This window comes from Gopherus flavomarginatus, chromosome 5 (genome assembly GCF_025201925.1).
Source record: "Gopherus flavomarginatus isolate rGopFla2 chromosome 5, rGopFla2.mat.asm, whole genome shotgun sequence".
Classification (NCBI taxonomy): Eukaryota; Metazoa; Chordata; order Testudines; family Testudinidae; genus Gopherus; species Gopherus flavomarginatus.
The window spans coordinates 137,928,355-137,954,384 of NC_066621.1; positions in this window are offsets into that span (position 1 = coordinate 137,928,355).

Genomic DNA, 26,030 nt, shown 5'->3' on the forward strand with positions numbered 1-26,030 from the left:
TGATTTTTACTTTTGTTTGCCATTACTGTACCTGATCCTACTTCCATAAAATCTAAGTCAAAACTCCCAATGACTTCAGTAGTGCAAGATTGAATCCTAAATGTGCAACTAGTATAAGAGTCTGTTGTATAGTCAGTTGGAGGCCATTTGACCAATGACAGCATTTTTGTCAAATTATATCATTAACATAAATGAGAGGGTTCAGATAAAAGGATTTAAAATGAAAACACAATTTTTTATCAGTTCTTCCTACATTCATCCCTCCCCATCTCAGATCTCCTCACACAAACAATGAATTACTTACACAGCTGTGGCTAGTATAGAGTGGGTTTGGAATAACCATGCCATTCCATGGCTCAGTCAGAAGCATGCTTTGGATGAAAAATGCAGAGAATGGCTCAAATTCCATATATGGATTTTTTTTCCAAAAATTAAACAAAAAAAAACGTCTTCCACCTTAGTGCGAAAAAAAATGAATAATATGCCAAAATGGGAAAGTAAACAGTTTTAAGAAAGGGTTAGAAAATATGCAAACTACTGCTCCATGACATCTGACCTGGTCAGAGCAGTGGAACGAATAACCCAGTGTCTGTATGAAACCAGGACTTGGATGAGGGCTCAGCTGGTTTTGGATTATTCCAAACAAGATTGAGAACATGTTGGTGGGACAGGGAAAAGTAGCCAGAAGAATTGGAGGAATTTATGTCTGTACTTCTGACTGAAAGAATGTGACTTCCATTTGTAACACCAACATGCAATCTAGGAATGTAAAGCAGTGTACTACCTCTTTAAGGGACAAGCTGGAGCCTACACCTGGGACAGTCTGGGGTGTAATCAAGGAGGCCCTGCCCCACCCTATGGCTGGGCTATATAAACAGGAAGAGGAGCAGACACTCTCTAAGCAAGAGAGGGGAGTAGAATCCACGCAGGCTGCAGTGTGGGGTGGTCTCTCTGGCTCTAGGCCTAACTAGAGACTTTTTGGGGAGCTGAACCAGAGACCTTATGAACTGTGTATTGTAATTGCTCCTGTCCTCAAACCCTATTAAAAGGGGATTTGCCATTCGTTAGTGTGAGCTGGTTTCTGCTTGCCTTGGTCTGTGTAGCAGAGTGGATCTCTGCTCCTGCCTGGAAGGGGTTAAAACAGCCCTGGATAAGGGCTGGGGCTGGAGAAAGCAGCCTTTTAGGCTGGGCTGATTAGGGGAAGTGGCTGCAGCTCGGGGCCATGCCTCAAACTAAGCAACAAGGCCTAATAAGGCGGCCAGGGAAGCCAAGGGCAGACAGTCTCCCTCTGCCTGTAGAGGGAGAAGGGCCTGGCTGCCGAGAACCAGAGCAGGTACCTAGGGTGAAGCAATGCTGGGGAAAGGCAGAGGAGCTGGGGAGCTCCTGCCTGGAAAGCCCCAGGCTGCAGCCTAGAATTAGGCCAGGACGTACTGGGATTGTAGGGTGCAACCCAGGGGTAGGCCAAGGCAGCAGGTCCAAACCCCTTTGCTGATGATGAGTGGCTGATACTGCAGTCCGCCCCAGGGCATGGGGCTAGACAATGCTTCAGTGTAGGCTACTGCCAGTCAAAGTGAGGATAGAGGGTGGGGGGTTCCCAGGGAGGGGAAACACCTAAGGAAAAGAGGTTGCTGCCAGGGGGCAGAACCCCATGTAAAAGGGGCACCGGGGTCCAGGGAGGGACATGGGGCCTGTAGCAGGAAACAAGGCAGATCACTGGCCTGCAGAGGGCGCTCCGAGCTGGAATATGAGCTAATTCCCAGGATGACCAGTAGGAGGTGCCGCAGGGGTAAAACCGCCTGGTTACAGTCTGTTAAAGTGATCCTATTGCTGCTCAATTGGGGGAAATTAAGGTGGGTGCATACCCACAGCACCACATCTGGATGAAGGGAGTCTGCAGGAACTGCCTGCACTGTTACACATGGTGCCCAAACAGGACCCAAAAACCCTCCCCTATCAAGGAGGGATGAGAATGAAGTGAGGAGCCTACACAGAAGTTCCGGTCCCAGGCTTGGCAAAGTGCACAGCAGCTGTAACAATGACAGCACAGGCTGGCCTGTCACAAATGCCAAAACGGAAGGAGACCTGCAACTGGGTGCATGGACTGTCACCAAGAGGAGCATGTTAGTTGGGACTGCCCTGGGGAACCAGAGGCTATATGGATTGCTGGCTGTCACAGGGCACTGAGTCTGTCTATGAAAGATATTAAACCCCAGAGTGAAGAAACCCAGTGTACGTCTATACTACCCGCTGGATTGGTGGGAGTGATCGATCGATCGGGGATTGATTATCGCGTCTAATGTAGATGTAATAAAAATCGATCCCTGATTGCTCTGCCGTCAACTCCAGAATGCTACTGTGGCAAGAGGTGGAAGTGGAGTCGATGGGGGAATGGCAGCGGTCGACTCGCCGCCATCGTCATGGCCAGGTAAATTGACCTAAGCTGAAGTTGTGTATCTTAGGTCAACAACCCCCTCTCCCTCCAGTGTAGACCTAGCCCCAGACAGCTGCAGAAGCTGAACAAAGAACTGAGAGATCATCTAGCCCTAGGAAGAGTCATACCCCCTAGGTAACTTGTTTTAAGTGCAAGGAAAAGGGGCATGTTAGAAGATGCTGCCATATAAGAACTTTAAACTGAGGGACTGGCATTACAGGGAAGTGAGAATTGTAATTGTGGGAAAACCTAGCATATCCCAGAAGCAGATACTGGGGGGGCAAGCATCAGGGACCGACGTTGGCCAGGGGTTTCAGACTTTTTCCCCACTTGATTCTGTCCATAGCCTCAGAGCATGAAAGTGTGGGGAGCTTCAGTACCCTTGACAAAGGAGCCTTAAATAACCCAATTGCTGTTCCAGAAGGCTACAGGATTCCAGGCCTGGGGGAACTAGGGCAAAAACAGAGATCCAAGGTCTCTGGGGTTTTGGGAGATGGATGTGATAAAGTCTCTGGTGTTATTGAACAGTGAAGTAACTTGCAGGCCCAGATGCAGGCTGCTTTCTTACTGAAACTGGCTGAGAAAGAGGAACAAATTCAGCAACTGGAAGACAGGCAGAAAGATCTGGTTGCAGAGAAGGAGAGAAGCTACTTGGTTGTGACTAAGTTGAGGGAATGAATCAACACCCTGGAAAATGAGCATGGCACTCTTTAGTGGAAGATCCAGGTTAGCCTCAAAGAATCTTCAGCACCTGCATGAGCACATGAAGGCTGAGATGGTCCAAATGCAGGAGAAACTTAAAGCTGATTAATGTGGTAAGTGCCAGGCCCTGAACAACAGGGATGGTCCAATGACTAGGACTGCTAATACCCAGGATCAAGGCGCACTGGCCCTGGAGAAGAAGCAATGCTAGGCTCAACTGGGGGAAGAATAGAGCAGCAATTCGATAGTTGACCAGAACATTATTTTCTTGAGCTGGCTGTTCACTAAGTAACTATGGACTTGAAGGCCAAGTTTCAGTAGTTGGAAAGAACAGTGTCATCCAAATACCAGTTTTCTCTTGCAGCCATGGGAACAAGGATAGCCCGACTGGAAAAGCCGACGGGTTTTGAGTCCAAGAAACATCAGGCTGCCTGCCACCAGGAAGCTGTGGTGGGAAAGGAGTTATACAAGGGAAAATCTACCCAGGAGTTGGAACTGGAAGTTGAACAAGCCCTACAGCTCAAGAATGAGTGACTCTGGAATGAGTTGCAGGACATAAGTTGGGCAGTTAAAACACTAGAAAAGTGTGTACTGAAACTTAGCTGGTCCAGTTAGAGGAAGGTAACAAGAAACTCAAGCAGCACAACATTCAGCTCCTGGAACAATTTAAGACACCGGAAGGACTATAAGATGATGAGGACAGAGATACATAATAAGAGCACTAGTACATGTGATGAGATGGTGAGCACAGTTATAACCTACTAGGGGGTCGGTGCTGATATTGGTGAGCAGAGTGATGGCTCAAATGTTCTAGAAGACTGCTCAAGGAGAGGACTAGATCACCTATCAAAGGACTGGGTGTAAACAGGCACAAATATGGAGGTTGTGTCTACACTGGAAGTTGCAGTGATATCCACTACAGCTGTCCAACAAACCCATCTACTAATAAGCTGGGAAGAATTAGAGAACATTACTGCAGCTGAGAGGATCAGGGCTGAAGTCCTTGGACAGATGAATATCCTACAGACCCAAAAAGCAGAGGTCTTGCGGGAGCTGGGAGAGACATGCTCTTAAAGGGAGCATGTATTGTCTCAAGCCATAAAAGAGGACCAGGAGTTGGCATTTACTGCTGAAGAGAGACTTAGAAGAGCTTCACAAAGAAATCCCCTGGCAGTACCAGATCACTGAGGCTCAGGATGAGAAGATGGAAGTACTGAATACTGAGAGGCAGACCTGAAGAAAGGTTTAAACTCTGGGGAATATCAAGTGAAAGATGGGCTGAGTGAGGCAGCCCATCAGCTCATTGAAGGGAAAAGCTGCCATGTTTGATGTAGAAACACCCATCCAGGAGGAAGTCAAAGTAGACGAGAGACAAGGGTCCACTCCCTAGCTGGAGGACTGGAGACAGCAGCACAGAGCCCTAACGTGAATGGGGGCTAAAATAAAAGTGACCTCACAAGAGGAGGAGAATAAATGTGATCCTCCAGCTGATATCACACACAAAGTAACTGGGGTGCCAGAAGATTAGAAATGGGCTCTCATATGTCCATTACTGAAGACTGCAGGGGAAAAAATGTTGTCAAATCATAAATGGAAACCTGAATGGGGAGTTAGGCTGGATGAAAGACTACCTTAACTCCAAAGGGTGTCCTGTGAGTGGGTCCTCACATCTTGAAGAGATTAGGAGGCAGCCTCATGCTGGTTTGCCAGTGATGCAAGCCCAATGCCCTTGATTACTGCTGTGATGGCTAAAGGGGGCCCCCCCTTGTGAGGGGAGCAGTTTATTTTTACTTATGACTTGTCAAAGACTGTGAAGGAGTCTGTTCATCAGATGTTGAAGAATACAATTCCTAATCTTGACATACTCAGTGATGAGAACAAAATTACAGCCAAGGGTCTTGCAGACTTCTTTGGAGCAGCTAAGCAGGAGGTGCCACTCTGGCTGGAGGATATGATCAAGGGGAGCAGGCTAGGCCAGCATCCTAATGAAGTCCACGAGGAAGATTTGCATGTTTGAGTGCCCATATATGCATGGACAGACAGTAAAACTTGCCATAGGCCAGAAAAGTTCTAGGAAAGGGGTAACCTGTTCCTTTGATTACCTCCTTTAAGGAACAGGTTGGAGCCTACATCTGGGGCAGTCTGGGGTGTAATCAAGGAAGACCTGCCTTGCTCTAGATCTGGGCTGTGTAAACAGAAAAAGGAAGCTGAACGAGAGAAAAGGGAGTAGAAGCCATACAGGCTGTAGAAGCTGCTGTCTTTTTTTCTTCTCAGTCTTTAGAAGACTGGCCTAACTTTGTGACCTCTAAGACTGTGAGTTGAACCAGGCACTGAGGTGAGGACCTTGTGAACTGTGTGTTATGTAATTGCTTCTAGCCTGAAACCCTATTAAAAGGGGATATAAAATCAGACTTATAACTAGAAATGTTGCTGACTGGCCATGGGCAGTCAGATGTCATGGTGAAGGAGAGAGTTTGGCCTATTGGTTACAGATGAGTCCCAGGTGGGTGAGTCCAGGAAATGAGCCAAGGGGCAGCACCAGAGGGGCAGCAGCCAAATACCAGAGCCAGGGTGGAGGTAAACCAGAGTCATAAGCCAGAGGTGGGGCCAGAAAGACAGAAGCCGAATGCCAGAACCAGAGGGTCAACCAGAGTCATAAGCCACAGGAAGAGCTGGGGAGTTGAAGCCAGAGGTGAGCAGTGGCTGGAGCACAGCTGGAATGAGCAGGGACTAGAAGGAGGCTGAAGCAGAGGGTAGAACAAGGGCAAGGGCATCTGCAGGTTTGGTGTGCATTGAGCAGCCTCTGAACTGCTGTGGGGGTCAGCCTTGTAACAGGACTGATAAACCTGTAGCCAATCAGGGGCTGTGGCCACTCTGATCATTCTAAGTCAGGGCATTGAGCTGTGGTTGCCTAGCAGCGCCGTTAGGCACAGGCCAGCAGCCATTCCTAGTGGGTCTGGCCACTGAAAGGAAAGAACCTCAAAGTCATCAAGTCCAGCCCCCTGTGCTGAGACAGGACCAAGAAAACCTAGATTCTCCGTCACAGGTGTCTGTCCAATCTGTTCTTAAAAACATCCAATGATGGGGATTCCACAACTTCCCTTGGAAGCCTATTCCAGTGCTTAACTACCCTGATAGTTAGAAGGTTTTTCTTAATAGTTAACCTAAATTTTCCTTGCTGCAGATTAAACCCATTACTTCTTGTCCTACCTTCAGTGGACATGGAGAATAATTGATTCCCATCCTCTTTGTAAAAGACCTCAGCATATATGAAGCTGCTATCTGGTTTCTTCCCCCCCACCCCCTTAGCCATTCTTTTCTCAGGACTACACATGCCCAGTTTTCTTTAAATCTTTCCTCAGGTCAGTTTTTCTAAGCCTTTTGTCATTTTTGTTGATCTCCTCTAGACCCTCTCCAGTTTGTCCACATCTTTCCTAAAATGTGGCACCCAGAATTGGATACACTACTGCAGCAGAGACCTCAACAATACTGAGCAGAGTGGCACACTTACCTCCCTGTCTTGTATATAACATTCCTGTTACTACACCCCCATTTCTGCAACTGCATTACATTGTTGACTCATTCAATTTATGATCAATTATAACTTCCAGCTCCTTTTCAGCAGTACACCACCTAGCCAGCTATTCCCCATTATGTAATTGTGCATTTGACTTTTTTCATTCCTAAGTGTAGCACTTCACACTTATCTTTATTGAATTTCATCTTGTTTAATTCAGACCAGTTCTCCAATTTCTCAAGGTCATTTTAAATTCTAATCCTGCCTTCCAATGGGCTAGCAACCACCCCTTCCAGCTTGGTGTCACCTGCAAATTTTATAGGCATACTCTCCATTATTCAAGGCAGTAATGAAAATATTGAATAGTACCCCTGACAGATCCCTGTGGGACCCTACTAGATATGCCCTCCTCCCTTGACAGCAAAAACTATTGATAACTATTCTTTGAGTACAAGTACCACCTGTGCACCCATCTTATTATAGTAATTCCATCAAGACTACATTTCCCTAGTTTTTCTTATGAGAGTGTCATGTGGGACTGTGTCAAAAGTCTTACTATTATCAAAACATATCAAGTTTATAGGGAAGCAGTAGTATCCAGTAGGCCAGTAACCTTGTCGAAGAAGGAAATTAGGTTTGTTTGGCATGACTTGTTCTTGACAAATCTGTACTGGCTATTTCTTATCACCCTATTATCCTTGTTTAATAATTTGTTCCAGTGTCTTTCCAGGTATTAAAGTTAGGCTGATTAGTCTATAATTCTCTGGGTCCTCTTTGTTCCCCTTTTTAAAAATAGGTACTATGTTTGCCCTTCTTCCGTCCTCTAGGATCTTGCCTGTCTTCCATGAGTTCTTGAAGATAACTGCTAATTGTTCTGAGATCCCTTCAGCTAGTTCCCGAAGGACCTGCCAACTTGATTACATCTAACTTATCTAAATATTCTTTAACCTGCTCTTCACTATTTTGACTTGCGTTCTTTCCCTCTTGTTGTTAATATTAATTGTATTGAGTGTCTGGTCGTCATAAACCATTTTAGTGAAGACTGAAGCAAAATAGGTATTAAACTCCTCAGCCTCCGTGATGTCATCAGTTATTAGCTCTCTTTCTCTGCTAAGTAGTAGACCTATATTTTCCTTTGTCTATCTTCTAATGTATTTAAAGAACCTCTTCTTATTGCATTTTATGTCCCTTGCTAGGTGTAACTCATTTAGCCTTTCAGATTTTGTTCCTACATGCTTGTGCTAGTCTTTTGTATTCCTTCTTGGCAATCTGCCTGTGTTTCCACTTTTTGCAGGATTCCTGTTTCATTTTCAGGCCATTAAAGAGCTCCTGATGAATCATATTGGTCTGTTACTATTTTTTCTCTCTCTCTCTCTCTCTCTCTCTCCTTCGCATTGGGATAATTTATAGTTGTGCCTTTAATATTGTCTCCTTGAGAGACTGCCAGCTCTCCTGAACTCTTTTTCCTTAAAATTTCTTTCCATAGGACCTTACCTACAAGTTCTGAGTTTGTTAAAGTCTGCTTTTTGAAGTTCATTGTCCTTATTTGGCTGCTCTCACTCCTTGCTTTCCTTAGAAACATGATTTCTATCATTTCAGGATCATCCAAATTGTTTTCCATGTTCAGATTCACTACCAATTCCTCCATTAGTCATAATCAAGTCTATAATCACTGTCATCCTGGTCACTTCCTCTACTTTCTTAAAAAAATTGTCCCCAACACATTCCAAGAACTTATTGGAAAAGTTGTGTTTTGCTGTATAACTTTTCCAACAGATTTCTGGTAGTTGAAGTCTCCCATTACTACCAGGTCTTCTGTTTTGGATGTTATTGTTGTTTCTTCTAGAAATGCCTCACTTGCCTCCTTCTGATTTGGTGCTCTATAGGAACCCTACTATGACATCACCCCTATTTTTTTACCCTTTTTATCTTCATCCAGAGACTCTTTAGCTGCTCTGCCTCTTATCTCCTGGACCTCAGAGCAGACGTACATATTCTTGATGTATAACACTTCTCCTTCCTTTTATCCTACCTGATCATGCTATTTGTTAGGGTGTATTGGCTTCTCCTTGCCACAGACTGTTAAAGTGAACTTATTGCAGCCCACTCAGATGAAATTAAGATGGGGCACACCCACTGCACCACACAGGGCTTCAAGAGGGTGCACAGAGATTGCCTACACCTTTACAGTTGGACAGTAGGTTATTAGATCCTGAACTGTTTCTCAGTGCTCAGATACCATCTGTGATGAATGTTTTCTTCAATCAGTGCTTGGTGGGAAGAGTATGTCCTCTTCTCTTCAATGCAGATTCTGCCATGATTATCCACACCTTTGTCATCTCAAGTTTAGACTGGTGTAATGCGCTCTACAGGAAGCTATCCCTTGGGATCATTTGGAAGTTAGTGAATGGGTCACAGCATTGTGCACTAGGTGGCGTTTCACACCAGGAACACATTATAACAGTCCTCTAGGTCTGTGCTGTCTGCCAATAAGTCTCCCAGTGCATTTCAATGTGCTAATTTTAACCATAAAATCCTAAATGGTCTGGGACCACGATACCTGAGACAGAACTTCTCTCCCCGTGCTATATTGACTCAACTGAGATCAGCAGAAATGCTCAAGATATATTCCCCTTAATATAAATCAGAGAGAGCAACTGGCAGGGCATCCCCTGAGGGGCCATGACTTTCATATTTGCTTACTACTTTGGTCCACTAACACAGTGGTTTTCAAAAATTTTAGGCTGCATACCCATTCCCAAATGTAGTCTACCGTGTGCCCCCATCTGAAATAGGGTCATAGTATACTTATGATTAGATTGACTAGTCTTACGAAATAAAATGCATTGTCTGCATACCCCAGTTTGAAAACCACTGCGCTAAAGCCTAGATTTATAAACCTTCCAGGCAAAGACCATCTTCTTTTTCAAGTTTCCAGGAAGGGGCAGGCTGAGAGTTGGAGGGATCTGGCAGACATTTCTGTATTAACTATCCCTTAAATTGTCTTGGGTATTGTGTGTTTTAATCAATGGGATGGATGCTTATACAGACCTTTATAAATCAAAAGAAATAATAACTAAATTTGGTGGTGTTCTGCTGCTTTATTCTGTAACTATAATGTTATTTATATAATATTGATATAGTAATTGAGCTTATTAACCCTGAAATGAATGCAATGATCAAATTACCATTTCTAAAATGCTCAATAGCCTAAATGTCTAGATTCAATTATAAAATGTTCAATATTGAATGTCTGTCACAATTTTGCTCGGTTCAGTGGAGCAAGAGACTTTGTAAACTACTGTATGATTTTTAAAATCGCTTTACCTTTCTTTTCTTCATTTGCCCCTTATTTCTCATCTTCTTACATCAGCATATGATGCTTCATTTGCTTTCTTGTGATGTTACTGAATAGATAATAGACTGTTCATGGCAGTGACTGGTAATTGTAGTTGTCTTACAGAGTCCTAAATTAACTGTACCAACCCAATAAGGGACCTGGTGGGTCACTATAGTCAGCTCAATGTTGGCCTCTGCACAATGTGCAGCTGTCATAAACAGATAAGAAAAGTTAATAGCACAGAAGTACTTTATATCTCTGACTGTAAAGGGTTAACAAGTTCAGTAAGCCTGGCTGTCACCTGACCAGAGGACCAATCAGAGGACAGGATACTTTCAAATCTTGAGGGAGGGAAGTTTGTGTGTGTGCTGTTAGTTTTGGTTGTTCACTCTGGGGGCTCGGAGGGATCAGACGTGCAACCAGGTTTCTCTCCAGTCTCTCCAATACAGGCTCTTATAAGTTCAGGCTAGTGAGTACTAGGTAGATAAAGCGAGTTAGGCTTATGATTGTCTTCTTTATTTGCAAATATGTATTTGGTTGGAAGGAGTTCAAATGTGCATTTGGCTGAAAGGAGTTCAAATTGGTATTTTGCTGAAAAGATTTTAATTTGTACTTGTATACTTAAGCTGGGAGGGTGTTCCCAGTGTCTACAGCTGAAAGACCCTGTACCTATTCCATTTTAAATTTACAAAGAAAAAACAGTAAAAATTCTTTCTTTAATTAAAAGCTTTTCTTGTTTAAGAACCTAATTGTTTGGTTTTTTTTATTCTGGTGAGACCCCAGGGGACTGGGTCTGGATTCACCAGGGCATTGGTGGGGAGAAAGGAGGGAAGAGGGAGCGAGAGGCTGATTTCTCTCTGTGCCAGGATTACTGGTTCTCTCAGGGAAAATCTGGGAGGGGGAGAGAAGGAGGGAGGAAGGTGAATTGTCCTCTCTGTTTTGTGATTCAAGGAGTTTGAATCACACAGTGATCTTCCAGGGTAACCCAGGGAGGGGAAGTCTGGGAGACGTAACGGTGGGGGGAAAGGGTTTGCTTTCCTTGTGTTAAGATCCAGAGGGACTGGGTCTTGGGGGTCCCCGGGCAAGGTTTTGGGGGGACCAGCGTGTACCAGGCACTGGAATTCCTAGTTGGTGGCAGCGCTATGGGTACTAAGCTGGTAATTGAGCTTAGAGGAATTCATGCTGGTACCCCATCTTTTGGACGCTAAGGTTCAGAGTGGGGAATTATACCATGACAGCAGCTGTGGTCAAAAAAGCTCATTAGATGTTGCATAAGGAATGGGATGGTGACTAACACAAAGAATACCTTCATAAAAGTCAACAGTGTGGCCTTTTCTGGACACTGTGTGCAGTACTGGTCATGCTTTCTGAAACAAGATATTGAAAAAACAGACAGGGTTCAGAGAACAAGAATGATCAAGGACATGGATAAACTCTCATATGAAGAAACACTGGACCTCTTTACTTTAGAAAGGAGATGAGTAGGTGAGGACAGGATAAAAGTATATAAACACTTAATAGTATAGAGAAGCTAGATCAGGAGCTTCTGTTGTCCCTATATCATAACAAAGATCAAGGGGATAATCTGTGAAATTCAAAAATGGGAAATTCAAAATTTATAAAAGGAAACATTTTCATGCAACATGTGATCAAACTGCGGAATTCACTGCCACAAGAAGTCATTGAGGCCAAGAATTTAACATGATTCTGATATTTATATGGATGTCATGAATATCGACAGCTATCAAAATTAAACAAAGTTTGGAAAGGATATTAAGTCAGTGCTTCAGGGTTTGAGCCAATCTCTAACTGAGACATCAGCAAAAGACCTGGGGAGAGGATTATCCCACATCTCCCTAGTGTGGGGTTCTGAAACCTTTCTCAGGAGCATCTAATACTGCCCACCGTCACAGCCGGATCTAGTATGACTATTTTCTAATGTTCACATGACTGTATGGTCCAAGTCTGAGATACAAAAAATTCACTACATAGGTCAATCGACCGCTGCATTTTTCATAAATATTTTATTTTTCCATAATTTTAAATGCATAAAAGTAGAATAATATTCCTGGCGGTATATTTCTGAGGACTTATTTCTTATCCTATACAGCTGATGTGACTAACTATTCCCCAGGAATAGTTACGCAGAAATGTACTCTGCCCAAACTTATCCATGTTTTATTTTTTTAAAAATTCCAAAAAGACTTAAGCACATTGAGTAAACAGATTTAACAAGCTGAACTCAATCGTGACTTCTCCAATTACATTTTCTGCCAAAAAAGTCTGAGCTTCTATTCCAGTAGGATTCACATAAAACAAGGAAAGCTGAGTATGCTTTAATCCACAAAGGTAAAACATCTGAAGAGAGAATAATGCTGGGAAATGCTCACATGGCAAATAAAAGCTAGAGCAGAGTAATCCCACGAATTTCCCACTTTAATGAGTTGAGATCTTGCCATCATTAATAATGAAACATTTATCAAAATTTGTATAAATATAATTAGGAAAAGTCTGTAGACTTGCTGGAAGGATTGGAACCTGTTAAAACTCTTATCACATGAACAAGATCAAAACTAAAGTGGCTATATTCTTTTGCATTAAGCACCCCTCAGACCATAGGCATCTGACCATTGTCTTGAATTAAAGCACCTGGCCATAACCTAAAGACAGGTTCAAGTGAGGTTCTTAGATTCTCACCACACACATACTTACCTGCCCACTGTTTCTTCAATCTGTCCCCATTATAGGCAAGATTGAAGTCAATAAGATTTGAGGGCATTTTGCAACTTACAAGAGATGTTCAGCACTTTGCAGGATTGGGCCCTTTATCCTTATTTGCTCTCACTTTTTTTCCCCCTGCCACATTAATGCTTCTCAATGAATATGGCAGCAGAAAGCACAGATTCCCTCTAAGGAGGCACCCTGGCTCCCCACCGTGCCTGAGAGGGACGAGCCAGAGCAGGTGCCTCAGTGGGCGGAGTCAGCACTGCCTGTCCCTGCCCCCCTGGGAAGTCAAGGGGCGGGACAGGAAGTATAAAAGCCAGGCCCCAGCGCTCAGTTGGAGGCAGGCTGCCGGAGAGGACAGACGCTGGTGCCTGGGCTCCCACCGGGCCCAGCCTGCCCCGCGCCCACTATCCAGAGGAGCGCTGGCCGGACCTGCCCCGCGCCCACTATCCAGAGGAGCGCTGGCCGGACCTGCTCCACGCCCACTACCTAGAGGAGCGCTGGCTGGACTTGCCTCAGACCCGGTACCCGGAGGAACGTCGGCCTGACCTGCCGTGTGCCCGATACCCCGAGGAGTGGCCTGAGCTTCCCCACGACCGGTACCCGGAGGAGCCCATGGTCTGGGACCCCCCAGACGACGCTGGCAAGGACCAGGTACCCAGAGAGGGGGAGGTTGGAAGTGGCCCGGGGATAGCTGACCCTGGTTTGGCTCCTGAAGAGCCTGAACCCATGTCAGTGTGTTGCGGCCAGGATCCCCACTGACCGCAGCGGGTCTTGACCGCTGCTAGGGCCCCGGGCTGGAACGCAGTGGAGTGGGAGGGCCTGCGTTCCCCCTGCCACCTGTAACCGGGTGGCAGACTCCCCCTCTTCCTGCCTATTGCTGCTGCTCTGCCCTGATCCAGAGGGCCAGAGCGAACTAGACTTGTGTTTGGTGCCCTGCCCGAACCAAGGGCTGGGCCCCTTTGACTTTGCCACTGCGCTGCCCTGATCCAAAGGGCCAGGGCTAACTAGAACTCTTACTGCCCCGCCCTGCCCAAGGGCTGGGGCTTATTTACTTTGAGAGCCCCGACCCCGGCTAGAGGGCCGGGGCTCTACCCTGTTTGCAGACCCCGTACCCCCCTCAGCACCTGCAGAGGGGCTAAGCCTACCCGGACTGCGGCGTGCTAGGAGGCGCCCTGGCTCCCCGCCGCGCCTGAGAGGGACGAGCCCCGACACGACCGGCTTACACTTCCCTAAAGAGCTCAGATGTCACTCTCCTCAATGCAATTGTACTCCACTTTCTCTGAAATAAGAGCTCAGACGTTGCTCTTGCGCAGATCTCCAATATAGTGGTAGAGTTCCCCCAAGACCTCATCAACTTGGTTGCCCAATGGCTCAGTTTGATTGCAGTCTGCCCATTCTGGTTCCTTTATTTGGCATATAGCAAAGCCATGCTGAGTTGACCAGACTCAAGCATAGGGAGTGAGTATAGGGCACACCACATATCCAAAATTACATAGCCTCTTCCTTTATATACATTTACACATTACATTGTATTTGCTACACATTGCAGTACACATTTTGGGACTGGCACTACTTTGTAGGAACCAATCCCTGTACAGCATGCTCTGTCCACATTGTCAGTGTATAACTTACTCTTTACCTCCTCTTTATGTTCATGACTTACCTGATCTGTTGTTTTGTCCATTGTAAATGGTTCCCTGAGTGTTCCCCCTTATCTTAGCTAATACAGATATTTTTTCCAGCCTGCTGATTCATTTACCTCCCTAATCCTGTCCCCCTAAGAAATGAGGCCTCACCCATGTCCAATTACTTGTGTCAAACCAGCCCTATGTATAGCAGCAGCTTAATGCTTCCTTTTGTCTTTTCCATACATCAAACCTAAGTGATCCCCCACTAATTCAAAAAGAAAAACTGAAAGATACATAATCTATATTCTGCTTTATCAGTTTTAGGAACCAAGATAGTACTGAAAAACAAGATGTAACTCTGATTAAAATATTTGAAACATATTTCGAAACTATTGCACAAAATTCAAATGTGTTTTTTTTCCTGGGAGACTAGTCTATAGTAGTCTGAAGATCAGTGGTTATTTTAAAGCTTGTTAAAGAGACCTACAAGTTTTAGTCTCACTACATACAGAAAGAGTTTCTGGTAGATAAACTAGGATTATGTATGGCCTAGCACAAATTTTCAAGTCTGGTGACCTGATTTTTTTTTAACTTTTTGTTTTCTATGGCACTGACCACTTGGAGCTTTCATTGGCTTCTCATTGACAAGATTTGGATCCTTGGAATTTTCTGATAATGTTTGAGTGTCTATAATTAGTGAAAGTGGCCTGATCCATAAAAGAACTGCAGGTGCTCAGCACCTCTAACAACCTGTCAAGTATCAGAGGGGTAGCCGTGTTAGTCTGGATCTGTAAAAGCAGCAAAGAATCCTGTGGCACCTTATAGACTAACAGACGTTTTGGAGCATGAGCTTTCGTGGGTGAATACCCACTTCTTCAGATGCATGTGGTGGAAATTTATATATATACTGCCCCTGGAAATTTCCACCACATGCATCTGAAGAAGTGGGTATTCACCCATGAAAGCTCATGCTCCAAAACGTCTGTTAGTCTTTAAGGTGCCACAGGATTCTTTGCTGCTCTAACAACCTGGTTATTTTTATTTAGCAGACTAAATATGGATGTACAATCCTAACTTTAGACACTCAGGTTTGAAAATATTGTCTTTAAGATTTTGTTTCTTTTACAGAAAATGTTAAATTTTGTATGTTTTGTTTCTTCAAACTCCTATTAAACTGTACTGATCAGTATATTGCTTCTGTAATTATACTGATGTAAGCATGCAAGATTATTAAACTGGAGTCTGGACTGTAAGTGTTACAATACAGTAAGATTGCTCACTCCTGACTTTATTACCCAAAATGTTCATAATTTCAAGAAGTCAGGTAAAAGAGAGACAGACACTCATTCCTTTTGACATAGGGGACTCAATTATCTTGATTATTTTTTTTATATTATATATAAGATGTAAAATTATATAAATTTGTAATAAAGATATAAATTATGTAATTTTTAGGGCTGTCAATCACAGTTAACTCATGCGATTAACTCAAATTAATCGCAATTTAAAAAATTAATTGCAATTAAGGGCAATTTTAATCTCACTTTTAAACAATAGAATACCAATTGAAATTTAATAAATATTTTGGATGTTTTTTCTACATTTTTCAAATAAATTGATATCTATTACAACACAATACAAAGTATACATTGCTCACTTTATATTTTTTATTACAAATACTTGCACTGTAAAAATGTTAAACAAAATAGTATTTTTCAATTCACCTCTTACACGTACTGTAGTGCAATCACTTTATTGTGAAAGTGAAATTTACAAATGTCAGGGTTTTTTTTGTTACATAACTGCAATCAAAAACAAAACAATGTAAAACTTCAGAGTCTACAAGCCCACTCAGTCCTACTTCTCGTTCAGCCAAGCGCTAAGACAAACAAGTCTGTTTACATTTATGGGAGATAATGCTGCCAGCTTCTTATTTACAATGTCACCAGTAAGGGAAAACAGGCGTTCACATGGGACTTCTGTAGGTGGCATTGCAAGATATTTACGTGCCAGATATGCTAAACATTCGTATGCCCCTTCATGCTTCGGCCGCCATTCCAGAGGACATGCTTCCATGCTGGTGGTGATCGTTAAAAAAAGTGTTAATTAAAATTGTGACTGAACTCTTTGGGGGAGATTTGTATTTTTACAGCTCTGTTTTACCCACATTCTACCATATATTTCATGTTATAACACTCGGATGATGACTCAGCACATCTGTTTTAAGAAAACAGTTTCACTGCAGATTTGATAAAACACAAAGAAGGTACCTGTAGCAGGGTGGTCATCTTGCTCCTGCCCGGAGGGCTCGAAATCAGCCCTGGGAGAGAGCTGAGGCAGTGAGAAGGCTGCTGCTAGGGAAAGCAGCAAGCCTCGGCTGATTGGGGAACCAGCCACAGATGCGGCCATGCCCCAGTCAGGGCCCAGCTGGCCCTTATAAGAGGGCAGTGGGCTGGGAGCACAGATACTCTCTCTAGCCTTTGGAGAGGGAGGGACCTGGCTGTCTGGGAAGCTGAGGAGGATACCTAGGGTGGAGCAGTGCTGAGGAGGGGCCAGGGAGCTGGGGCGCTCCAGCCTAGCAAAGCTGCAGGCTGAAGTAAGGGCCCACTAGAGGGTACTAGGACTTCAGAAGGGCAGCTCAGATATAGGCCAGAGACAGCTGGTCCAACCCCCCCTTGCCAATGATGAGTGACAATTATACTACCGTCCGCCCCAGTGAGTGGGGGCTAGATGGTGACTGGCACTAGCCAAAGACTGAGGTGAGGTGGGGATAGGGGTTTGGGGGTTTCCCGGGAAGGGAAGACCCAGGGAGACTGTAAGGTACTGCAGGGGCAGAACCCCTAGGAAAAGGGCACCGGGGTCTGGGAAGGACACGGGGCCAGCAGCAGGTGAGACATCAGCCTGAAGAGGGCGCTCCAGGCTGGAAAGAGCTAATTCCCAAGACGGCCATCAGGAGGCGCCGCGCCGGTGAGTCATCGCCCTGCCACAGTACCAATGTGAGATTTCTAAAGATAGCTACAGCACTCAATCCAAGGTTTAAGAATCAGAAGTGCCTTCCAAAATTTGAGAGGAATAAGGTGTGAAGCATGCTTTCAGAAGTCTTAAAAGAGCAATACTCAGATGCGGAAACTACAGAACTCGAACCATCAAAATAGAAAATCAACCTATGGCACCTGACTCAGATGATGAAAATGAACATTCATCAGTCCACACTGCTTTGGATTGTTATTGAGCAGAACCTGTCATCAGCATGGACACATGTCCTCTGGAATGATGGTTGAAGCATCAAGGGATATGTGACTCTTTAGCACATCTGGCATGTAAATATCTTGCAACATCAGCTACAACAGTACCATGCAAATATCTACTCTCACTTTCAGGTGACATTGTCAACAAGAAGCAGGCAGCATTATTTTCTGCAAATTAAACTTGTTTGTCTGAGTGATTGGTTGGACAAGAAATTGTTTTTAGAAATTCTAAGGAACATTATTTTGGCTTCATAGCTGTTTGGTTACTTACCAAAATTTTAACATCATTCTAGGTACACAGTAATGCCATGCCAGTTCAACCCACTGATCCGTCTAGTTCCCTATCCTGTTTCTAGCAGTGGTTAGAAATTGCTGCTTCGCAGGAAGGCAATCAAAATAACATTATGCACCTACCAATTGTGCAATGTAGGCAGGAGAGAGAATTCCTGCCTGATCCCTGGAATCTCAGTTTAAATCATTAACTTTCATTACAAATAGTTCTCAGGCCCAGATTGTGAACCCCCTTCAGACACTGGCAAACAATTATTCACCCAAGCTTCACAGATTCCAATGCCAGAAAGAACAAGTGTGATCCTCTAATCTGACCTCCTGTATAACACAGGCAATAGAATTGCCGCAGAATAATCCCGAGAGTATAGCTTTAAGAAAAACATCCAATCTTGATTTTAACATTGCCAGTGATGGAGAATCCAACACAACCCTTGAAAAGTTGTTCCAATGGTTAATTACTTCCAATATTAAATTGTCTTATTTCCAGTCTGAATTTGCCTAGCTTCAATTTCCGGTCATTGGATCAGATTATACCTTTCTCTGCTAGACTGAAGAACCCATTATTAGATATTTGTTCCCCATGTAGGTATTTATAGTACTCTTACTGAGTAAATTACTAACATAACTATTGGAGGAAAGTTGGAGCAAATGGGATGAAGTGACCTAAACTGATATAACAATGTGTATATTTACTGTGACTCAAATTGCCTTAGCTCTGCTTTATTCCTTTATCCCAGTGGTTCTCAAACTTGTTCCGCCGCTTGTGCAGGGAAAGCCCCTGGTGGGCCGGGCCGGTTTGTGTACCTGCCGTGTCCGCAGGTCCGGCTGATTGCAGCTCCCAGTGGCTGCAGTTCACTGCTCCAGGCCAATGGCAGCTGCTGGAAGCGGTGCGGGCCAACCCGCTCCTTCCAGCAGCTCCCATTGTCCTGGAGCAGCAAACCGTGGCCACTGGGAGCCGCGATCAGCCGAACCTGCGGACACGGAGGTACACAAACTGGCCCGGCCCACCAGGGGCTTTCCCCGCACAAGTGGCGGAACAAGTTTGGGAACCACTGCTCTCTATCATGTACATCTCACATTCTTTGTTTTACTGCCTATAAGTGAGAAAATAACTTGTTTGTCAACTATTCTGCTTATCTTAAATTTTAAAAAAATTATAACCAAGAATCAGGCCAGATACTTGAGAAAAATTTAAATCTCTGAACAAGAGATGCTATATTAAAAATGATTTTCATAGGACTTGGTCGTATATGTGATTCAGCTTACACATAATGAGACAAGTAACTAACTCTATGGCATGTTTTTTTTTCTAATGATCATTTTCTTCCCCTGAAAATATTGATTTGTCTCTGCAAGCTTCTGTGGTGCTTCCTACTACATTTTGATCGGCAGTGTGATCAAAATGGCTTAATTTGCAAATACAACTGCAAAGGGACAGTTATGTAAAAATATAGCTTCATATGAAAATGATATTTAGTTATCAAATTCCCTCTCCCTAACTTTTCTTGGTAGAAGCATGTTTTCTTCCAGCTTTTTATTACAAGGAATCACAAGACTCCCTTATTATATTGAGGTTGATCTGATAATGAAGAGTCTGACTTGGTAGTGGATTCTGCCCTCTATAGTCCTAAATTATAAGGGTTCTATTTTGTGGCTGATTTCATTTTATCATCTTTTGCATGAGGCTTTTAGATATCCTTTTCTTTTTAAATTTGATTTTCATTACTTTTTATACTGTTAGACTAATGTATGATATAATACTAAATGATTCTCCAGATAGTCAATCAAGTGAGCCTGCACACAAAGATGAATCCTGTAACATTTTATATTTGAATACAATACATTAATAATACACATTACAGATATGGAATGTCTGATTTCAAAGGTTGTTGTGATATTGCTAGTTTCTAATAAAAACTAATGTGATGGTAACTGAAATCCCTGAAGACAGCTTTTCAGGTTTGTTGTAGTGGCTCTGCCACGTATGCCTGGTCTGCTTTCTCTAACGTAATATGCCAGAGCCTTTTCTTGAGAACTAATTACTTCCAGGTGCAAAGGTTTGGGCTGAGAGAAAGAGAGAGTGTGCATGGTTGCCACTAGCCCGACTAACACTGAATGAAAAAGCAGATTTTAACAATCAAGGGACTCCCAGTGTATTTTTAGTTATTTGTTTCCCTTGATTATATATATAATTTCTGTCTTTACATCTCATCTATTTAGCCGCTTGGAAATTTTTTAAACTTCCATGTGCAGTATATTGAGTAATATCAGCTGGCTGTGTTTGCTTGTTGCCTTAGTCAGGGCCAGACTGTGATATCCTTACTCACACTGAATAGTATCTTATCCCTGTGACATACCAAGCTACAATCCAGACTAATGAATAGCTGCATCACCTTGGCCTTGTAACCTGAAGTCCCCTTTACAGCAGCAAGGAATTGTAGCCTCCAGCCTTGACTGCTTACAAACAGCCTACAGCATGTAAGTCACTCCTAGCTCTGTGTGTGTGTGTGTATCTGTGCGCACTCCAGCTAGACACACATTGGCTCTTACCAGCCTTGGTTATGCTGTAGGGTGACCCCAACACACCCTGGACAGTATTCATTTACTGAGTCCATTATTTCTCTAAGGCAATAATATGCACACAGCTTGTTACACCCAAATGGAGTTAGCCAGACACTTCAACTTAACACAGTGTATTAGATAGAACAATAGTTTTAGATTAGATTAGTATTTGATAAAACAATACTTTATTAACTACAAAGAGAGATTTTAAGTGAGTAAAGAAAAGCTTTCTCACCACATACTTTCAGCAGTCTTACTGACCAAGCTTTTTAGGTCAGCTGCTTCCTTTGTCTCTTCAGATGCAGTGACTGTAATGGGCACAGACATTGGGAGGGGTGCCTTGGGGTGTTTTTCCTTCCTTTTTATAGCTTCAGTATCCCTCCCTCCTTTCCAGCTGAGGCCACGTCCAGACTACCTGCCGTATCGGCGGGTTAAAATCGATTGCGCGGGGATCGATATATCGCATCTAATCTAGATGCGATATATCGATCCCGAGCGCGTTTATATTGATTCCGGAACTCCATCAACCCCAACGGAGTTCCGGAATCGACACGGAGAGCCGCGAACATCGATCCCGCGCCGTCTGGACGGGTGAGTAATCCGATCTTAGATATTCGATTTCAGCTACGTTATTCACGTAGCTGAAGTTGCGTATCTAAGATCGATTTCCCCACCCTAGTCTGGACCAGCCCTGAGACTCAGGATAAAGAGTCCATGAGGAAGGATATTCACGGCTGGTTTTTTCCACCTGTTTGAACTTCCTTTGTTTTCCCTCCCTGCTTGATGAGTCTGTTTACTGCTTAAATGTAAATTAAAGCAAGCACACATTACTTCCTTTGTTTAGGACAAATTGACTTCTGCCAGGGCAGGGCTATTGGGTTTCAAAAATGTGTTAATAACATCACACTGGGGAATCTTAACTTCACACACAAAGTTGCCATACATGTTTGACCAGGACAACACTGACCAGCAAATTATGAGTTTTCAAATGATACTTTACAAGGCCTACTCTGTACAAAGATTATTACAATAGCATATAGGTTGTGAATATAGGGGTGTATTCCATCACAACCCCACAGGTAAGAATTGAATTCAATAGGACCTACTGCAGAGTAAGAGACTATCCACTGTGAATAAGGACAATCTGGTTCTGAATAAAGCAACGAGCCAGTACAGATATATTGCATTGCTCAATATAGTGAAGATTCAGTCTTGTAACCATCGCACACACAGCCCAAGTCGCACAATCATACGTAATTACTGGAAGAGTTGATATCTCAGATTGTTATTAATGGAACATAGAGCATATCCCTTACAATCACCAGTTAAGTCATGCATGTCAGTAACCAAAGGTTGTTACCATATGATGGCTGTTAAGCAACCTAGGCAGAATATTTCTGGGGATTTTAGTCTATTGTATTTCCTACAGAGAGGAGACTCAATAAAAAAACTACCACCATAACTGATGATCTTTTATGTCCATCTCAACAGAGAGCTCAAGACTGAAATGAGCAGATAAAACAAACTGTCCTCCTGGTCTGACTTGAGGAAAGGACACTGGCAGAGAAGCTTTCATGGCTGTGGCTTATGTTTATACCTGTTCTGTAGACGAAAGCAGAATTTCATGTGGCAGAGCTGTCAATTAAGCACCATTTGCAATAAGTTTTTTTGCATATGTCTACATTGAGCTGTACTGATGAAAAGCAATATATAAGAGCTAGATTGTATCACTACTATATTATTAGCATTTGCATTATTATAGCATCTACAAGTCCTAGACAGGACCAAGACCCGATTGTATAAAACAAGAGACAAAAGATGGAGCAGACAGGGGAGTACACCCCTTCATTTTGCATATATAGCTGGGACTATGTTTTCCAATATGCATTACTTTATATTTAACACTGAATTTCATCTGCCATTTTGTTGCCCAGTCACTCAGTTTAGCGGGATCCCTTTGTAACTCTTCACAGTCAGCTTTGGACTTATCCTGAGTAATTTTGTATCCTCTGCAAATGTTGACAACTTACTGTTCAATCCCCTTTCCAGATCATCTATGAGTATGTTGAATAGCACAGGGCTCAGTACAGGTCCTTGGGGGACCCTGCTATTCACCTCTCTTCATTATGAAAACTGAACATGTATTCCTACCCTTTATTTCCTATCTTTTAACCAATTACTGATCGTTGAAAGGCCCTTTCCTCTTATCCCATGACTGCTTAGTTTGCTTAAGAGATTTTGGTGTGGAACCATGATAAGGCTTTCTGAAAGTCCAAGTACACTATATCAATTGGATCACCCTTGTCCACATGCTTATTGACACCATCAAAAATATTAATAGAAATTTAATAGAAATTTTTTTCTATCAAAACACTTTTTGTCATTGATCCAGTAATTCTTCTGATAAAAACAAGCACAAATGCATTCTAAAAGCAAAGAATATGTAAGGAGAGATTAAAAGGATATTCCCCTAATGCTAAAACATGTTTCATCATCAATATAATATTATTAAAGTTTATGATGTCAGTCATATTTTCCGATATATTAAGTGGTATTATACTAAAAATGTCCAGTCCCAGAACTTTATCTGTGTCTGACTAGCACACAGAGCATCTATGAAAAGGGGAGATGAACGTGTTTTTAAGCTATCTGTGCACCCCTTGACCTTGAGATGGTTGTACACAGGTTAGTCCCCAAGTGTCAAATCAGAGCAGAGTCAAACCATAGAATCATAGAATATCAGGGTTGGAAGGGACCTCAGGAGGTCATCTAGTCCAACCCCCTGCTCAAAGTCCAACCCAGTGAGGCTCCCTGCCTCCTCAATCTCCCTGATGTATGAGGAGCGCACAAGCCATGAAGGAGTGCACTACACTCCCACCTGATCTGCTGGACAATGCTACTGGCCAGTGTGATATGGGGAGGGCAGTGCCATGGCTTTAACTGCTTCCCTCTGTTTCCTGCTCCCATTCTACAGGGATGGGAAGGCCCATAACTCACCCACCCTCACCATGCACCTGTGAAATGGGTTAAGAAGACTCTAACCCAAAGTGAAACAGAACATTCAGAATAGCAGAGAGAGAACCTTAACTATATATATATTTTTTTTACATAGAGAGACATAAAATTTTACTCACCCACACACCTGGAGAGGTACATTTTTACTGGGCGAGTAAAATTGTATTTAATTTTCAGGCTCATCAATATATATACTAATGAGCAAGCAAGCAGACTGGTTGCCTAGGCTGGTATGTTTAAATAATAATTTTGTAAGATTGGTTCAAAACTTAAAATGTATTTCCTTGAATCACTTATACATATCCTTTGCTGTTCATCCTTGAGCTACGCACTAACCTCTTGTTATGTCACTCTTTTTCTTAATAAAATTGTGTGTGTCTGTGGGTCCCTGTGTACTGGATTTTCTTCCAGTAACACACTCTTTCCCCATAGTGATTGGGTTTTTAGTCTCAGACCTCAAGCATTATATTAACCTCAGGCTGAGGACCTAGGTACAAACTAGTGATCCTACAATATATTGAAATGAAGTACATGGGAAAGAACTGCTGCGGCAAAGTAGCACTATAAAAGCCTAATGACCCTGAAACGGACATGAAAGCAAATCTGCACCTTCACTGTTTTACAGTGAGATAAAAAATACATGTAGAACTGATGATGCAAGTGATTTAAGTGTATATTCTCATCATGTTGTTTGTGTCATTAGGTGAACACAATTCCTATTATTGCTGTTACCTGTTGAGCCACTCCTGCTATGCCATGTAAAAATATCCCCAGAATTCATCTACACAAATGAGTAATTTTTTTCTATTCAACATTTTATACCAATTCACGATGGTGTAAGTTAACTGACTTGTTGCTGTTAACAAAAATGTACCATGAGAGGGCACTATTGCCATATTACTATATATCAGAGCAGCGCTACATTAAATATGAGAAACTATTATTAAGTTCAAGTTACTTTCCTACTAAAATAAAAGAAGTGAGCATTTATATTTCATATGCATAGCTTTCAGGCATGCCAACATTGGAGCTTTCTTCACATATAAAAATAGAAGAAAAAAATCATACTGCATAATTGCTTGTGATTAGTTTGCTATTTGGTAGCTACTTTATTATTCCCAAGAAGTGAAATGGCCATCTCATACTGAGACTGATACATGGGGTTTGTGCTCCCGTGAGACTCCTGGAGTGGTAATGAAATATGTAGTCAGATATGTCAATTTTACCTTTGTTTTGATGTAGAAAAGTGACTTCTTGAGATGCCCTTCTCATGGCACAAAGGAGTCTCTAAGGGCTTGATCCTACAGCATGCTGAGCCCCATAATTCCATTTAAATCAATGCAGCGGTGGCTCCAGGCACCAGCACTCCAAGCGTGTGCCTGGGGCAGCAAGCCGCAGGGTGCCCTGCCGGTCCCTGCGAGGGCGGCAGTCAGGCAGCCTTCGGCAGCTTGCCTGCGGGAGGTCCACTGGTCCCACGGATTCAGCGGCAATTCGGCGGCGGATATGCTTAAGCCGTGGGACTGGCGGACCTCCTGCAGGTGCAGCGCCGAAAGCAGCCTGACTGCTGTGCTTGGGGCTGAAAAAAAGCTAGATCTGCCCCTGGTCAATGGAAGTTTAGGTTGCTCTGCACCTTGTTAGAAGCATTTGAGGCCTTGCAAGATGGAGCCTTATAAGAGGGCTTGTTATGACCAACAATGGAAGTTTTTAGCCCATCATACCACACATAGTGATTGTACTTTCTTGAAATGTGTGTGAAAACAAAGGTCATGTCTATAGAAAAGGCCCTCCTATTCCTTAGGTAGATCTTTAACTACTGCTCAACAGTTTCTGCAGATGCAGACCTCCTCTCCAAACCTCAGATCCCTTGAAATACTGTAGAAGCTAGAGCTATCTTGACTGATCCCCTGTTCTCCTGACACTTTCTAGGCAGCACAGTTCCAGTGAAGCCTCCTGCCTCTACCACCAGAAACCATGCACAAATTAATCCATAAAACCAACATGCACAGAAAGTATCACTTATGGATTATAATTTTTCAACAGTTTTCACAGACCTTTTGAAATAGTGCATCTTATTTCTTTAGACAGGAGTCAGAATTAAATTATTCCCCAGGCCCACCCTCCAAATGCTAATATCTTTTCTGATGTCCACTGAATATATCCCACCAAACAAAAATAAGAATATTATTATAAATAAACCTGGAGCACATGACACTTCACTTCAGTCTGGTTCAATTTTCTATTCATCTAAATGTAATATTCTTTAGTTAATCCAGGAAACCAAAGTGCATACATGTTTTTAAGAATAACTGTGCCATTAGTTTTCACAAACTATCTCTGCACTGGTAGTGACTGAGAATTTTCTCTTAATCATTTATCTAGTTCTGTTTGTTTTCATTGGTGAATCTTGGTCACATGCTCAGGGTCCCACTGATAGCTAGTATTGAGATGAGGAAGGTATTTTTCCCCAGGTTTGACTGGCAGTGAATGGGGTCAGGGGTTGCCTTGCTCTGCCACATGGAGCAAGGATCACCCCTGCTAGAATCATCTGGGCAGATCCCACGTAGTTAGT